Raw genomic sequence first — 17,663 nt, 5'->3', positions numbered from 1 at the left:
CCAAGGTATTCAGCTTTTCCCAACTTCACTTCCTCATCTTCAAATTAAAGGTAACACTTACTATTTCATAGGTTTGCTGTAAGCAGCAGAGACAAAAACATGATGTGCCTGGTTTGCTCTCAGTTCTTGGTGGTTGTTATTATATTAGCTAAGGAAGGCCAAAGAAAGCCATGCATGGTGGTGGTTGGAAGCGTGGACTCTGAAGCCCCATGGCCTGAGTTCAAACTCCAGCTTAGCCACATTTTAGCTGTGTGAACTTGGGCAAGCCACTTAACCCAAGCCTCTGTATCCTCATCTATAAAAAGGGGATAATTGTGGCACCTGGGTGGCTCAGGCATTAAGCGTCCTCCTTTGGCTCAAGTCATAATCCCAGAGTCCTAGGATCAAGCCCAGCATCGGGCTCCGTGCTCCACGGGAAGCCTGCTTCTCCCTCTCCCAGCTCCCCAACTGTGTTCCCTCTCTCGCTGTGTCTCTGTCAAAAAAATTAAATAAAATCTTTTTAAAATAAATAAATAATAAAATGGGGATAATATTTATACTATCTTAAAGAATTGTTGCCAGGACTAAATTTTTCGATAAATTGAAATGCTTAGCACACTGTCTTATCATATAATAAGCACTCAAAAAATACCAGCTATGGTATTATGAACAGGCTGTGGACAGAAGTATATATGGGTCGGGGGTGGGTACTCCCACCAGCACCTTTGCTAAGCAGAGTCTGGACTCCCATCCTCTTCCCATCACTGACCTCCCCAGCCTATGGCTCTCCCAGTTTTCATTTAGCACCCAGAGCCTGGTGACCCCCCCGTCTTCCCTGTGTCCTCCCTGGAACCTGCCCTCCTCAGCCCCAGGCAGCCTGGTAGGTTTTTTTTGTACCCTCTGCAGAACCAGGCTTCACCAGTGAGTACCTGGCTGAGGGCCAGGAGACCCCAGGTAGCCAGCCTGCACTCAGAGCTCTGAGAGTGTCTGATCCATCCAGAGCACGGGAATGTGCCCAGAGAACAGAATTCGGCTGCCTCCCTTGCCGAGGTCCTGATAGCATTGCCTGGCAGTAAGTCCTTCCTCAGAGCTGCCCTAAATCTACCACTCGTTCTTGAGCTCTCCTTCAGGTCTTCCCAGATGATGCTTTCTTTAGCTAATGGGACTTTGGCTGAGCTGTGCAGAATCAGGAAAATTGAAATGCAGACAAACGTGCAAAACTCTTTTTGTCTCACTAGATGGACAAATATGTATATTCTACATGATACCCGGTGGCAGGGATGTGAAGGAATGAGCACACTCATCTTTGGATGGAGGGAGTGTAAACTGATACTGCCTCTTTGGAGGGAAGATCAGTACTAACTGTAAGAATTTAAAATGAGTATATTCTTGACCCAGTGATGCCACTTTTAGGAATTTGTCCTCGAGAAATACCCTTGGTTGCACAGAGATATTCTTATGAGGAAGGATGTGCATGGAAGCACTCTTTGTGACTGCAAAACTTTGGAGACGATACGAATGTCCAGAGAGAGGGGAATAGATAAAGGAGTACTATACAACTTTTAAAAAGTAAATGGAGATAGATAGATAGATAGATATGCATGCAAATATTAAGAGAAAAAATAGCATGTTGCAGAACAACATTTGATCCCATTTAAGGAAAGAAAAAAAAAAAAAAAGCCCACCCATTCCCCCTCCTCTCAGCAGGGTGGAGGCTTCCTGCTAAGTTCAGGCAGGCTCAGGACAGGCTGCACTGGGTCAAAAGCCCAGCCTCTTCCTTCCAGCCAAATGGGTCAGTGCCCCAGGATGGCCACACCTGGGGAAGTAAGCTCAGCTGGGGCCCTGGGGTCAGGTCTCTTGCCCAGTGGAGCACAATGGAAGCAGCCTCCATTCTGAGACAGACAGACCTGGGTTCAAATCCTGCCTTCATCCAGTACCAGCTGACTGACTTTGGGCAAGGTTCCTCACCACTCCAAGCCTACCTTTCCCCATCTGTAGAATGGGATGATAACACCTGCCGCTCTGTGTGCCGGGCATTACATGAGACAATGTATAGAAGGGTGCAGGACCATCTCAGGAAATGCCAGCCCTCTCCTGCCCCACAAATGTTTCCTTTACGTTGCTTTCAAATTCCTGTAATCCGGCTTAGCTGCAGCCCTGCTCATTAGCCCTTCCATCACCCCTACCCTACTCAGGACTGGGTGTCCATTGTGGACTCTTCCCAGACCCACTTAGTCCTCGCTCCAGGACAACACGGAGGCCTCCTCCAACACTGAGCTGAGAAAGCTCCATGAGGAGTGTTCCCTCCAGGTCAAAATACCCTCTCCTCCCGCCACCGCAGTGTGTCTCCTGTTCCTTTCTCCCTGTGCGCAAGCTCTCACCCCTCAGCCTTGTTCAGGACACGACCCCATCAAGTCATCTCCCCTTCCACTCCGCATCTTTAAAGTGGCCCTCCCTGCCACTCCAGCCTCTGATTAAAATCAGGTGGGTGCCACCATTGACCACCCACTTCCCTACCCTGCTCCCCACCCCATCTCCCGTCTTCTTTTACCACTAGGCCACCTCCTTACCATCCTCCTTCCATCTCTCTGGGCATCTCGACTCAGCCTCCCTCCTCTGCCCCCCTCACTTTGACCTCTGGGCAACGGCAGAGACAGTCACAGGCCCTCGGAAACACTTAGGCAACTCTGGGCCAGGATTCTCCCTTGTGACACACACCTCGGCGGCACCCCTCCTGCAGCCCATCTCCCCTCTATCCTCCGAGAGCATCCTGAGAGCCAGACTTCCACCTCTTTGCTGACTGAATGAGCTGGGGGGGGGGGGGGAGTGACCCGTTCCTTGTTTTTCAGAGGAGAAAACTGAAGTCCCCAACTAAACTCCCCGAAGCCATACAGCGGGTGGGCAGGAGAGCCCAGTACTCTTTTATCTCGGAATCATAGTGCTTCCCGAAGTTTCCGGCTCTCCGGAACTTCTTCCCTTCTTTTCTACACCCTTTCCCAGCCCTAGAAAAGGCCAGCCAGGTGCTTGTTAGCATGAAAACGTCCCTAATTAGTCTACATTTCCGCCCGGCTGGGTCAACCCCGCCGCCTGGGTCCCAGCCTCGGGTCCCAGCACCCGTTCCCGGCCTCCCCAGAGCCCAGGAGTCTCCGAGCACCTGCCCCGGGACGCCGCTGGCATTGAGCGCTGAGGCCCGGCCCCTGCCCCACCCCGGCCTGCCCGGCCCGCCCCGCCCGGGACTCCCACCTCAAGCCCCTAGCCCCCGGCTGCCGGGAGCCCGCGGCGCGCCCGGCCCGAGCGTGGGAGGGGTTGGATTGACCTTGGCAAGAGGCAGCGAAGCCCTCAAAGGCCCCGGCCCCTCGCGGACGCTCCGGCGCCGGGGCTCCAGTTTCTGCTGCCACCATCTCTGTTTCTCGTCCAGCCAGGGCCCGGGGGAGGGGTGCTGGGAGGAGCCCGGCCCGACCCCCGGCAGCAGCACTCGGCTGCCGGAGACCAGATCTGATGAGAATGTCTTCCTGCAAATTAAGCCTTCTCGGGACTCTATCCGGTGCCGGCAGCAACCCGGGCGCGCGGGGAGCCAGTCCCGGGGGCGGCGGCGGCCAAGGATCCGCACACCACCCTCAGTGCCCGCCTCCTCCCGCCTGCACTCAGGGTCGGAGAGTGGAGCCCACCTACCCCGGCTCCCAGAAAGTGGGAACTCCTCTACCCTGCTCGGGCCACCGAAGGTGTTCGAGCCCCCTGTCCCTCTCCTATCCGTTACCCGTGGGGAGAAACCCTCCTGGGCTCTAGAGGGGAGACCCCTGGGTTCCAGTCCCGGTTCGGCCCCCAGGTAGCCGGTAGCCGTGGTAATTGAACAATTGCTTCTCCGTTTCCCCAGGTGTAAATCAGGGGCGGTAGTACCCTTTGTGTTTGTTTCTCGTGAGGATTCCTGATCCGCAGGCGAAGCAGCTGCCGCAATCCCAGTAGAGTGAGCCTAGGGTCCTACCCAGCTGCAACCCCGAACTCTGGGACCTCCTCCCACTGCCATTGTTTGCAAATGTTAGCTCTCCCCGTTTTTCTGCGAAAGGGACTCTGCAATGGGCCCCTTGTAGGGGGTGGAAGAGTAGAGGAGTCTGCAAGGGTTGTGATAATTTCGGGTGTATTTGGAAGAAAAAGAGGTAGGATTTTGGAACACAGAGCTATCCTAGAAAAATACTAGACTCCAAGATTTTCTCCAGGAAAACAAAAAGGGATAATGAAAGAACTTCACTTTTCTCTGGCTGTCCTCTTATGGGCAATAAATCTCATTTTTGCTTAATAACTACCGTTAGCCCCATTTTATAGAGAGAGAACTGAGGCTCAAGTGATTCCTCGAGATTACAGAAGGGTTTAAACAACGGAGTTCCAAGTTTAACACAGCTCCTCATTCCAAATCCTGGGCTCTTTGCTCCTCTATAATGTCTTTGGACATGACTATTTGTGCTATTTATAGTTTCTACACTTATCACTTTTTCCCTAAGTATTGGTGAATTTAAAAAAAAAAAAAAAAGACTCCAGCCTGCTTTAACTCTGTTGAAAGAACACAAAAGGGAAAGTGTGTGTCTGCACTTGCATCTCAGTTCAAAATACCAGGCAGGGTGTTGGGGTGGGGTGGGGAGGGGTGGAGTGGGCAGAGTGGCGGGAGTAGAGATCCAGGAGCTGGAGTGGCAGGACATCTAGAAAAGACCCTGGGATCCCCTCTGGCTCTAACCATGAAGAGTTGGTGACTCAAATACAGCCTCTCCCACACTTCCCACACTGGGGATCCGGGTCAGTGGGCAAGTGCCCAGCCCCAGGCCTGCCCAGCCCTGTAGTGCAAAGGATGCTTGGCCCAGAGGTGGCCCAGCACTACCCCTGCTCCCCTTGGGGATATCTGCCTGGCAGCCAAGGCGGACGGGGATGCACCTCCGGGAGGACAGACAGAAAGGCATTCAGGGGTTGAGACAGGGAGAGACAAAGGTGGGGAGGAAGCACTGGTATGAGAGGGAGAGACAGGAACCCAGAGGGGGAACAAGGGAGCTATTCAGAGTTAGAGAGGGGAGGCCGCTGGGGAGAGAAAAGACAGAGAAAGAGGGGAGAAAAGACAGACTGACAGACCGACAGGCAAAGGGATGGTGGGAAGAAAGGGAGGAGACAAAGAGCAGAGGGGGAGAGTGAAGAAGTGACAAAGATGGGCAGAAAGGAGACAAAAGAGAGAGAAAGGGAGAAGGAGAAGAGAGATGGAGAGACAACAAAAAGAGGAGAGGAGAAAGGAAGAAGGGGGAGGGAAGAAGGAGTGGGAGAGGAGACGCGGGCGGGGGGCGGTGAGGCCGCGGGGCCGCGGGAAGAGCGGGGAGAGGAAGAGGGAGACCGTGAGCTCGACGCGGAGGGCTGCGGGGCCGGTGGGTGGGACCATGTGCTAAGCCTTTTCTTTCTCTTTTTGGGGTGGGCGGCGGATCTCCGCCGAGATAACCCAGCCAAGCCCCCTGCCCCGCGTCCCAGCGAGGGGCCGCAGCTGTATAAATACCGGGGGTGGGGGAGCGGGGCTGCTGCCCAGGGTTCAGCGACACCGGAGAAGGCTTTGCTGTCATTAGCTAATTGAGCCCCAGATGTTAAGAAAAGGTTACGTCCTCCTCCGGAGAGTTTTTCTTTTTAAACACTTTACACAGATTCCCGGCCAAAATGGCCGGGAGGCGCCGAGTTCCCCCCCCATCAACCCCCCACCCCCCGCCGCAACCCTTTCCCCGCCCCCAGCCCCTCCCCTTGCCCCGCCCCCTAGGGCCCCAGCGCCCCCTACCCTCCACCCCACCCACCCCCGACCCAGCTCCCCGAAGCCGCCTGCCGCCGCTGCTGCCCTTGTAATCCAAGTGGCCTGCCCGGAGGCGCGGCGGGGACCACCGGCGGCGGAGCCAGCCCCCAGCCCAGGCCGCCGACTGGGAGGTCAGCCCGGAGGGAGGGCGGCTGGGGAGCGGGGGACCCCGGGGAGAGGGGCTCTCAGACTCTTAATCCCCCTGAAGGTTGCAGATCAAAGACGCTGGTACCGAGGCAGAGGCGGTGCGGGTGGGGGTGGGGGCCTGGCTGGGGCTTCAGCCTTCCCCCTGCTCTGCGGGCTGGGGCTCCCCCGCGGAGGACCCCAGGCTGCCAGCTCCAGGGGAGGAGGCTCCGGCTGCGGGTTGAGGACCACAGGCCTGCGGGAAAGTTGCCCAGGAGCCCCCACAGGGCCTTCACGGAACTTGCCCCTCCCTGGAGGCTGAGGAGGGGTGTTTGTCCCAGCCACTCCCAGGGAACCAAACTGCAGCACGCCAGGCACTAGATACACATTATTTCATTTATCCTCCACAAAACCCGATGGGGTTTTAGATTGCTGTTCTTCTTAGCTCATAAATGAGGAAACGGGCTTCTAAAAGGTTAAAGTCGCTGGCGCAAGGACACACACCGCTAGAAAGTGGCGAACTGGAGATCCCCAGGGCTCGAGGCCCTGCCCCGCTCTTTCCCTCACTACTCTCCTCCAGCCCCTCTCCCACTCCCTCTCCTCTCCCATTCTCTTCCTCTACCCTCCCAGGCTCCTTCCGCCCACAAGAAGGGATCCGCCCACCTGTGGCCCTGGCAAGTGGGCGAGGGGGCGTGGGGGACAGCGGAGTGCCAAGGGTGTGGCCAGTGTGGCAACCGCTACCGGCAAAATGTGCGGGATGGGGCTGGGCAAGCATGTGCCTGGGTTGAATCCCAGCTGAAAGAATGTTCACGTTGCCCCTGCCCCAGAGGTGGGGCTCCCTGCTCAGAATAGAACCGAGCAAGTCAGAGCTGGAAGGGGCCTTCAAGAAGACCTGATCCAACCTCTTGTTTGACAGATGAAGCTGAGCCCCGGAGCCCGAGCCAAGCCACGCAGCATCCTTCCCAAGATGACAGGTGGCCCAGCAGAAGTGAGCCTAGGCCTTCGCTGGGTGCGTACTTCGTGGCCCGCACCAGATGAGCTCCACACATGTGATCATGTCTAACCCTGCAGCTACACTGGGAAGTGGAGATTAGGGTCTCCATTCTAGAGGCTTGGAGGCTTGGAGGAGCTCTGTGTTCCTGAGATCTCCCAGGGAGAAAGCAGGAAGCTGTAGAGCTGGCTTTGAACTCAGGTCCTCCTGATGACTTCCCTTTCCATGCCCCCAGAATATTGGGGCTAAGAGTGGACATTGAGGGATGGAGAGCCCATCCCGTGCTCAGCAGCTCTAAAGACACGAGGTGACAGGGGGTGCTGGCTGGGAAAAGTCCCATCCTCAGCTTTAGTCTAGACCAGCTCTCTGTGCCCTCCCTAAAGTGGCCCAAATATTGAGGTCCTTCTCAAACTCCCTTCTTAGAGGGTCAGTGGGAGGGAGAACACACGGAGGTTAGGGGCCTTCTCGGCTGGGAGGGTCTGGAGATGCAAGAGAGGTCTTCATCCCCGGGTTCCCTCTGATTGCCTACCTGAGGTTCAGCTCAGAAGGTGATCACGTCCTAAGGCTTAGCTGCCCCACCCCAGCCACACCTGGCTTCAGGGGGCAGTCCCACCCCAGCCACACAGACTGACTCCAAAAGCTTCATCCTCATGCCTCATCCCCTTCCTGACCTCCTTCCATGGTCCTGACCTATCTTTTCTTAGCTTCCTACTGACTCTATAACACTCATCATCCACAAAGGTGTTCAACAAATTTTGTCAAGTACGTGCTATGTGGAACGTTACAGGCCCTGGGAATCCACCGGAAAGCAGACGTGCCTTTGGTGCTTGTGGTCTAGCAGGAAGACAGAATTTTCTTTTCTTTTTTTCTTTTCACAGAGAGAGACATAGTGAGAGAGGGAACACAAGCATGTGGAATGGGAGAGAGAGAAGCAGGCTTCCCACTGAGCGGAGAGCCTGGTGTGGGGCTTGATCCCAGGACCCTGGGATCATGACCTGAGCCGAAGGCAGACGCTTAATGACTGAGCCACCCAGGCGCCCCAGGAAGACAGAATTAACTAAATAGATGTGTAAATAAATTTATCGTTACAAATTTGTGTTGTGTAGGAAAGTGGTGGGTGTTTTGAGAAGTTACAGCAATAAGTAGTTTGTATGTGTGGGATGATCATTAAGACAATAGAGGCTAAAAATTATTACTATTATTACTAATAATCACCCGAACAGGCAGGCTGAGGCCACTGCTCACTGGCAATCATGCCTTCACACCACCTGTAATTCCATAGTGGGTCTCCAGTCCTTCCCCAGTGGTGACCACCCAGTCTGTCCCAGAGGGCCCAGCTAATGATGTAGGGAGGAGTGGGGTGATTAGATGGTGGCCCCAGTGCTAACAGTCTCCTCAGCTAGCCAGCTCAGGAGTGGGGAGGGCCCCACCCAGAGGTGGTAAGGAGGCTGGGAGAGAGAAGGTTTGCCCAGGTAGCAAGTCAGGGATGAGGCCGGAGACCTGGGGGAGAAGGGGACAGTAGGCCTCACTGATGAGTGTGTAAAAGTCTGGCATCACCCCAGGGAAAAATCCCTCCTGCTCTGACCTGGTACTCCCATCCACACTCATACCCGTGCACTCTCCCTGACTCTTTGGGAAAGGGCAGGTCCAGCATGCAAAAGCAGAGTAGAGCTGGCCAGGGCCTGTCTTGAGGTCAGACAGCCTTGCCCTCAAATCTCACATCAGCCCAGGCTCTGACTGGGTGACCTCAGGCAAGGCTCTTGGTATCCCTAAGCCTCCTGACCCCTGACCCCTCTCTTTTCTGTGAGGAAACACGAGCCTCTGCCATGGAGGATCGTGAGGAGTTGAGGAACTCAGGTACGGAAAGCCCTGAGTACCGTACCCAGCCCATGGTTCACCATGAATAAAGGACGGCTGTCACTCTGATTATATAACCCGATAATTAATATATAATGGTAATAAAAGAAACCTCACTCATGCCCTCTGGGCTCCCACCTGGTTTCCTGAGCCTCTCTGGGAGGTCACTTGCAGTTGGCCTCCTGTGAGGAGGAGTTTTACAAGTCTGTGAAAATTGTCTCAGGGACCCCAGAACCTCCTGAGGTCCAGGCAAGACACACAGTAGGTATTCAGCACTGACTGCGGTAGGTGGGGCGAGGTGGGGAAGAAAATCCTGGAAACCCCCGTCTGTGCTGCTGGGGGTGGGCACAGGGCCTCCTGCCTTTGCAGCCCAGGCTCTCTGACTATAGGGCCGGCCAGCCCACCTTCGTGGGGAGCCCTACAGTCTACACTGTCCTGGCTCTCCACACTTCAGAGGCCCGAGGGATGGGCTGGACAGGTCTGGCCTGGTTGAGACTTCCCAGCCAGCTGGGGAAAGTCAAAGCCACAACCAGTGTGCGGGTTCAGCCTCTGCAGGGCACCAAGTGCACCTGGAACCCATTAGGCCTGGACAGGCCCTTGTTCCCTCTTGGCATAAATAGAGTGAAGAATTTGTTTTGACTACTTCAAATTGTGCAGATTTTAGGACCTGAGAATTGGAAGTCCCCAGGGCCCTGATGGACAAACAGATCAAGAGACAGAGGGTTGAGGCAGCAGGAAGAGAGTCTGGTCTCGTCCGGTTCCTTGTGACTATCTCAGCTTAGCTGGGCCTCTGATACTGGTCATCATGGCCATGCCCCATGGATCGTGTGCATGCTGCCACCTCACACACCCTCTCTTCTCAGAAACCATGCAAGGTAGAAATGAGAACCCCTGACTTCTACGGGAGGAGGGCCAGTGACTTGCCCAAGGTCACTGGGCTAGTAAGTGGCAGGTCTTGATTCTATACCAGGCTTGTCTGATGTCAAGGCCAGTAGAAGTCTTTCCAGAGATCTCCAAGACTGCAGGGGGTTGGGGTAGGGCTCTGGGCCCCTGTCAGGAACATGAGGCTCACAGAGCTGACGTGGTTCTGTCCCTCACCCCAGTCAGAGGACAGGGATCTGAACCTCAGCGCTAGGCTCCCTCTCCCAAGTTACCAGCTCCTGACCTCAACTGTCCCAGGAGTTGTGCCCCCCAGGTCAGGGTTGGGTTGACCTTGGCAGGAGGGAGAGTCTGTGGGCCCTGGGCTGCCGCCAAGACCTCATGAAATGAAAGGGAACGTTGTCCTGTCCCACACAGGGCCCATTCTCTGAACACTCTCGAGCCAGCCTGGCCCCCGTGGACCAAGACCTGATCCCTCTGTGCCCGCTATTCATAGATCACGGAAGAGCATCCGTGGCCAAGGGCAGGGCCTTAGAAGTCCCCAGGCCCAGCCCATAAAGTTTACAGTTATGGAAACTGAGGCCCTGGCGGGAGTGGAGGGACTCCCTCAAGGCCACTCAGTAAGCTAACGGCAGAACAAAGACTTAAACCCCATCTCTTTCTTCCTAGGCCTGAGCCTTTTCTCCAGAACCCCAGGCTTCACCCCAAATAGGCAATCCTCCCTTACCTCCCTCCCTCATGGAGACATCCACAGCTATGCTGCAGACCTCCTTTTCACTCCCCTGGAAGGATTGGCCATATATACTGGTTGGATTCTCCATTTTTAATCATCTCAGCTACCCAACCTACAAGGGGCTACCTTGTGAGGTAATGAGTGCCCCATCCCTGGGACTGGTCAAGCAGAGACTGGATGACCACCTGCTAGGGAGGTTGTAGAATGAGGGACTTGTCTGAGAAATGGTCTCTCTAGAGAGTCCCCGCTGACCTGGCTGATCTCCTCACAGCCCTGTGGTACCCCAAGTGACAATGAGGCCTCGTAAAAGCATGGGGCCCCATGGGACTGGTATCTAGTAGAGGAGACAAATTTGTGAAAGTACTCTCTTTATGAGGATACCCAGAAGCCATCCGCTCTCCTCCAGCTTCTCACACTTCCTTCACCATGGGGAGCCCACACCTCAGACAACAGTAGTCTGGTCCCCACCTGAGCCACGTGGCAAAGTCCACGCCCTCTTTGGCCTCTGATTCCATTGTTCCCTGCATCTCAGGACACAGTCCCTTGAAGCTGCATCAGAGTATGAAATTCCAGAGGAAAGCAAGGCCTCCTGGGAAAGGGGAACCCCAGCTAGAGGTTTCAAGGGGGAATCAGACCAGCCCCCTCCCAACTCACCCCAAGCTGTGCCCTTGGCATGGCCCAGCCCAGTGGGTCTGTTCAGACTCCGGAATAGGGGCCTAAAGTAGCCCATACAATGCCTGTCCACTCCCTAACGAACCACATCTACCCTCCAGGGATTCCTGAGATCTAGAAAAGGAGGTGAGCCTGCCAGTGGGCCAGGGGAGCTTAGGGCAGAAGTTGGGTTAGTCAAAGATGGTTTCCTAGGAAATAGTAATATAATGTAGTGGCAAAGAAAATATTTTCTAGGGGCACCTGGGTGGCTCAGTGGGTTAAGCATCTGCCTTCAGCTCAGGTCATGATCCCAGGACCCTGGGATCGAGCCCAGCATCGGGCTCCTTGCTCAGTGGGGAGCCTGCTTCTCCCTTTCCCTCTGCCTGCCACTATCTCTGCTTGTGCATTTCTCTCTATCAAAAAACTAAATAGAATCTTAAAAGAAAAAATGGACTCCTTTTGCTGGTTGAAATATCTAGATTTCTCATAGTGGGGATCTGTTTGAAACAGGGTGAGGCCCAAGTCCAGCAGGGACCCAAGGGCAGCGCATAGGGATCCTGAGGGGCTCTGACAGTAGTCACAGGAATCCGGATGGGGTGCAGTGGGAGGCAGGAAGGGGACATTGTGAGGACCCAGAGGGGAAGGCCAAGAAAATGTCATGCTGGGTGCCTGTAGGAGGAGCCCCATGGCTGGCAGGACAGGGCGGGGTAGGGCAGGACAGCCAATCTTCAAGCACACGTTGCTTGCCACATTACGCTGCCTGCCCCCTCAGTCCACACAGGTGTCCTGAGTGGGGCAGTGGCCAAGTGGGACTACAGCTCAGGAAAACACCTGCCATGTCTAGAAGGATGAGTGGGAGCAGAGTGGTGGCAAATACGGAGGGGGTGGGTCTATGAGGGCTTCTGTGTTTGGGAGCTGGGGCCCCTTGACCATTAGGAGCCCTTGAGTAACAAAGGGAAGAGGCGGTCCTTTGAAAGCCTGAGAGACTTGCAAACACCCAAGAGGCAGACACAAAATCAACAGCCTTTGACTGAGACTCTGCCTTGCCAGTCACCTAACATACAAGGTCTCTTCACTCTCCTCACAGCCCTGCGAGGGAGGCATGATTATGCCCATTTGATAGAGGCAGAAACTGAGGATAGGAGAGTTTGTGTGCCCCACCCAAGGCCAAAGGTATTAAAGGGCAGAGCCTAGACACCTAACTATCGTCCTGCCAGCTCTAGAGCAACATTCCTCCCTCTGCCAAGCACTGAGAAGGGCTGTAGCTCAGTGTCAGAGGACTGGACCAAGCCCACACTCTCATACACCTTAGACTGAGGCCTGGAGAGGTGAAACAATGCGAATCAAGTCACAGAGCTTCTCAGCTTCTCCAGAGTTGAACCGGGCCAGAATGCAGGGCAATAAAAGTGCTCTGAATGGCTGAGCAGAGGGGGACCCCCACCTCACTGCCCCCATCAATCTGTCACAGCCATCCTGGTTCAGCTCCTGGAGTTGTGAAGTTGTTTTCTCAGACGCCTACTCACACACACACACACACACACACACACACACACACACACACACCCCTGTTGTTTTCCGGGGGCTTGAGGCAGGGCTCTCTGAGCAGGGTGCTTGCCCCTCATGGCAGCCTTTCCTCCTCCACAGCCCATCAGATGGTCTGTGCCCCCCTCTCCTGCTGCAGCCCCCAAGGGACCTGGGGTCTCTGGTTTTTGTCAGGCCTGAGAGCTGGTGGGATTGATTTATGAGAGGAGCCCCTACCCCCACCTCACCCCGAGCCCTGGGTCCTCCTCCCCCTTCTCCTCCTCTTCCTCTTCCAACTCCTCCTCCCCTGCCTGACTGCCTGCTCAGTTTTCCACAGAGTCAGGATTTCCCTGGGGCTGGGGGCTCCAAGCCAAGAACAACACAAGACCGGTTCCCCCACCTCCCCTGCCCCTCCTATCCCCCTCTAGCTCACTCACCCGCCACAGTGGCCCCCCAGTCAGAGGAGGGGTTGAGAGTAGAGGTCCAGGCCCAACCTCATCTCTAAGGAGGGGCCAGAAGCCCAGGTCCCTCCCATCCTGAGCCTTGACTGCTCCCCACTTCCCTCCCTCAGAAGCGCCTTTTTTCCAGGGTCCCCACTGGGGATTGCGCAGACCAGGACTTTGCAAATCCACACTGGGGTGAGGGGAGGACGGAGAGACTTCTGAGAGCTCAGTGAGGTGGGGCGGAGGTGTCAGAGTAGTGAACAAGACTTGAGACCCACACTCAAAGAGGGCAGGTCGGTGGAGACCCTTGGGAATCCATAGTGAGGGCAAAGCAGAGAGGACACCGGGAGGGAGGAGGGCAGGGAGACCTCTGAGACGCCCCACACTGGAGGTGGGTTGGAATAGGTTCTCCCATTGGCTACGGGGCTCTGATTCCCTCTCCACGGAGAGGGACTTGAGTCACAGAGGAGGGGTGGGAACAGAAGGTAGGACAAGGGCAGACTCCTGAGTGATGGCGGTAGTTGGAGGAGCAGCAAGCCGGACAGACTCCAGGGCTGGGGTCAGAGAGGGAAGGGTGGGGCAGGAGGAGGGTGGGGAGGGGTGTCATGGCTCTTGTCTGGGGTCCTGCTTCTGGATAGCTCGGAGACTTGATTTGGGCCCTTGAGGAGGTATAGAGATATGGAGGTATGGGGGTGGGGTGGCTGAGGAACCCTGTTTCCTCCCTAAGAAGGGGCCGAGAGACACGCAGACAGGCAGACACAAGGCTTCTCCTGAGAACAGAGCTTGGCGAACCTCTGCCTGCAGCTAGCCTTGGATGAGGAGCCTACTGTCCTGTGCTCGGCCACTCCCCCTCTCAGCCCCAGGCACCTCCCCCTCCCCCATCAGACTAGGCCTTCATCCCTCTCCAGGCTGTGTGAACCCGGGTGACCCCTCCAAGTTTGCCCCTTTCACACAGCAGTTCCTTTGATGAGTCTCTGAAGGCTTCGGTTTTCCTCTGCAGTGAGCCCCTGCCTGGCCCCCACAGTGAACCAACCCCCCTGCTCCCCCTCCCCTCACTTCCGACCCATTGCTATCCCTAGCTCTGCCTGGGAAGAAGAGGCATTCCCCAGGCTGCCCATTTTGTAAGTCACACCTCAAAGGCTCAGCGATGGACTCCTTCCCACCTAGCCCTGTGTTGAGGGCCTCCTTGCGACCCGGGCTTAGCACACCAGAGGGGACTTAAAAGGGAAGTCGAAAATTTTCAGTGAGGGCTTGGTAAGATGGGAAGTCACAGGGGCCTCTCTGCTTCAGAGGTAGGGCGGGAACAGGGACAGGGGAGGGGCATCGCTGGGTTATAGCCGGCAAACCTAGAGAGTGTCCCTGAGGGACTAGACAGCTTCCCTCCAGGACGGGCCAGAAGGGTGACTGAGGCACCTGACTTCTCCCTCCTGTGTCTCAGCAGGCAGCCCAGGGGACGCCAGGGGGATGGCTACCCCCTCTGCCCATCACAGCCTGGTCTCTTGGGAACACACATCGGGAGTCCTGTCCGGCCCCTCCCCCTCAGCCTGGGCCCAGTGTCCTCTACTCCCCTCATTACCCCTCTCCCCCCAGGCCAGATCTGGCCAATTTGTTCTGAGACTGGGTTCTGGTTTCATAGCCTCATTTGAATGATTTCCAACCAGAATTCCTGCCTCCTCCTTTGCAAAGCTCTGCCCTCCCATCCCCCAGCCTCCCTGCTGCTTGAGCTGCTGCCTCAGCCAAGGTTGGTGTAGAAGGAGAAGGGATGGCCCTACCCCGCCCCATCTGAAATGACACAGGCCATCCTCCCTGCCCCTCTGGGCACTCCTGGCCTCCATATAGCTTGCAACCCCAGAAAGGAGACCCTGCAGGCTGGCCACTCAGACAGAGCTCTGTCTCAGGCCCGAGACTGTGGGAGCTCGGGCTCTGCAGGCTGTCTCTTCTGGGAACTTGTCCCCCTCCCTATGCCAGGAGCAGACCATGTTCTAGATCTGAGCCCAGAGCCCAGCCCCACCCACGATAGAGTTCAGTTGCCAAAACAGAATGAATCCATCCTACTTTTCCTGCCCCCAAACATATTTTCTAGCCCCCAGGAGCAGGAAAAGCTCTGTTTCAGATCAGAGAAAGGGTGTCAAGAGGAAGCTTCCCCTTATGCACAGCCAGACTCGTGAAAAAAATCCCAGGTAGCCCCCAGGGTGCTGTTCCATTCTTCCTGTCACTTCTTCCCAACAGAGAGATCAGGCAGAGATTCTCTTCCCCGACCTCTTTCTGGAGGCTCTGCTCTGATCCAGAGTCAGAGCCCCTTGGGGTAAGAGGTCTCTTCCTCCAGGTCCTTGGCCAAGAAGTAGGCAAAGAAAATTCTTCCCTTTGTTTACCAAATAGGGGTAGAGACCCAGAGAAGTTCAGCAACTTATCTAAGGTCACACAGCAGGATGTGAGCCACAGACACCTGACCCACAGGCTGCCACATCTACACCCCCCCCACCACCGCTGCCTTGTCTGGGTCTGCCTGGAGGGCGCTCCTCCACCTTCCTCCCTCCCAAGGGCAGCTGAGCAACAACCTGCCACCCCTCCCCTGGGAGGTGATCCTGGAGTTGGGTCCAACAATCTGTCCCACTGTTCAGGTGTGTCATTTCCTGAGCCCTCGGGTGGGGGCTGGAGTTGGGTATGGCCCTGTTGGCACCTGTTCATCATCTTCATTTCATGAGTGCAGAATGGGGCCCCCAGCACGGAGCCATATGTGGAACCCGGAGCCCGAGCGCTCCCCGTGCCACTACAGCCTCTCACCTCCTCTTCAAGGCCCCCATGGTTTTCCTGTCTTCAAGGCCCCCTCTCAAAGGTACGAACCACTCTTATCAAGTCTCAGGCAGCTCAAGTTCAAACACAGGCTCTTTTACTAGACATGTGACCTTGGGTAAGTACTTTCCCTGAGCCTCAGTTTCCTTATCTGTAAAATGGGGCAACATTGTCTTCCTCCCAACCTCATAGGGCTGCTATGGGGATGAAACGACATAAAAAGTCTAATACAAGACCTACTCATTCCCTTCTCCTCCCTTCCTATGTCCTGCATTGAAGACCAGTGCAAGCCCAGTTTAGGAGGAGAAAGCATCTCTAACAGAGTCCAAAGTCCAGCTCTTCAATATCATAGACATCTCTGAAACCCAAGGCAAGATTTCCAGCCTCTGTTCTTCTATCTGAAAACATAAACATGGTAGAGATCAAATGAGACAAGAGAAGTGAAATAAAGTAATGGGAAGGAAAGGGTACAAACACCAGTTTCTGGCTTCCTTAATCCCTGTGGCCCACACTGAGGTCTGGCTGTGGGAGAAGGCCCTTTCCTGGGTCGGGGAGGAGCCCTCTCCCTCTTTTTCCTCCCAGGGCCATTCGAGGGTCTCCATGATGACTCACCCTCCACAGCAAGCAGCCCTTTTTTGTTAAGCACCGAGCCAAGTGCCCTGCCTGCTGGCGCCTGGCCCAGAAAAGGAGGGTCAGGAGCTTTGGGGAGGGTCTCCCCTCCTCTGGAGTTCCAAGGCGAGCTCTCACTCCCACCTGCACCCTGACACTCTTTCTTTCTGCACAGGCCTTTGAAATTTCCAAGGACCTGAGTTTGTGGGGACAGGAAACAGGACAAGACTTCTCAAGGAGTTTCCTATGAGGCTATGCTGGTGCCCAGAAGCCATGGGGACCCCAGACCCATGATGTAATCATCCCACAAACCCACGCTTCTTCCTAAACAGACACAGGACAGGTGTTCCTGAGTTTATCTTTCCCCAGAAAAAAATAATGAAATCTACGTACTTCATTACCTCTTGAAAGCATTTTGTTAATGGCCTACTATGTGCCACACAATCTCTTTGCATCATCTTCATCTTCTCAATGGTCATGTGAGGTGGATGTTATTTAGTCCCCTGTACAGATAAGGAGACTCAGAAAGGCAAAGTGAATTGTCCAAGGTCACAGTTCCCACTTAATAGAGCTGCGGATTTACCATCCACGCCTTCAGAGGTGGATACTATCTTCAGACTCAGCCAGGCCTTATTCCCTCCAGTCTGCCTGGATACTCCTTCTTCCCAAAACCCCTTCTCTGCCCAAGCATAGATATGGCTGGCCTGCCAGCCCCACAGAACACACCTTTCCCCGACACTGTGCCCCTAACACATTCTGTGATGCCTGTTAATTTCCCATTCTAATCACAACCTTCCAACCCTGGCATCTGCTTGGGCCCTGGGGCTCCAGGGTTAGGCCTATTAAAGACACAACAGGGGACAGAAGGAGGAGCCCTCAATCACCCCTTGTCTTTTCCCTGGCTGGTTGGTTCCCTGGACATCAAGATTGAAGAGTAGGAAAAGAAACAGGATGGCTGGAATCCATTCCAGAATGTCTCTGTACTTGGGGATGAAGGTGGATAGGTGAGGACCAGGCTTTGATGCCTGGTTAGAGATTAGGGGAGTGGTGGGTAGGGCAGGACAGATTCTATATACCAATATGGAAGAAATGGTCAGGAGAAGGCATAGATGTATCTAAGGGGAAAATGTAGGAGTCATAATTTGTGTATTTTCTTGTTCTCTTTTATGGCCCTAAATAAAGGAATTCATTCCTCTATCCATCCATTTGACCACCTAAACATCCACTCATCCATCCAACCATCCATTCATCTAATCATTCAACCATCTAATCACCCAGTTG

This window comes from Martes martes, assembly GCF_963455335.1.
Source record: "Martes martes genome assembly, chromosome: 1".
In the NCBI taxonomy this organism is placed as follows: domain Eukaryota; kingdom Metazoa; phylum Chordata; class Mammalia; order Carnivora; family Mustelidae; genus Martes; species Martes martes.
The sequence above is the reverse complement of the archived record's forward strand: the minus strand, read 5'-3'. Positions refer to the sequence as shown.